This window comes from Sinocyclocheilus rhinocerous, unplaced genomic scaffold (assembly GCF_001515625.1).
Source record: "Sinocyclocheilus rhinocerous isolate Xijiao unplaced genomic scaffold, SAMN03320098_v1.1 scaffold4115, whole genome shotgun sequence".
Lineage (NCBI taxonomy): Eukaryota > Metazoa > Chordata > Actinopteri > Cypriniformes > Cyprinidae > Sinocyclocheilus > Sinocyclocheilus rhinocerous.
This window is the reverse complement of record NW_015623660.1, coordinates 105078-105643: the sequence shown is the minus strand read 5'-3', so window position 1 is coordinate 105643 and position 566 is coordinate 105078.

Here is a 566-nt window from a genome sequence, read left to right as displayed (position 1 = left end):
TGAAAAATTTAAGGGGGTCTGAATACTTTCCGTACCCACTGTATATATATATATTATTAGTAGTAATACATACATGTCTAAATTTTTATAAATAAAATATGATGATGTATTTTTATCATTTATATATTTAAAATAAATGTTTAATATAAAATTATATTTTTAACATTTAAAAAATAATATTATTATTATTATTTTAAAATAATGTTTTTTGGCAAACACATTTATATATTATTAGTAGTAATACATACATGTCTAAATTTTTATAAATAAAATATGATGATGTATTTTTATCATTTATATATTTAAAATAAATGTTTAATATAAAATTATATTTTTAACATTTAAAAAATAATATTATTATTATTATTTTAAAATAATGTTTGGCAAACACATTTAAATACACAGTATATATATTATATAATATATTATAGTACACAGTATAATATATTATACAATATATTATAGTAATATGTATATAATATATTTATTTTTATCATTTATATATTTAAATAAATGTTTAAAATATAATTATATTTTTTAATTAAAAAAAATATATTATTATTATT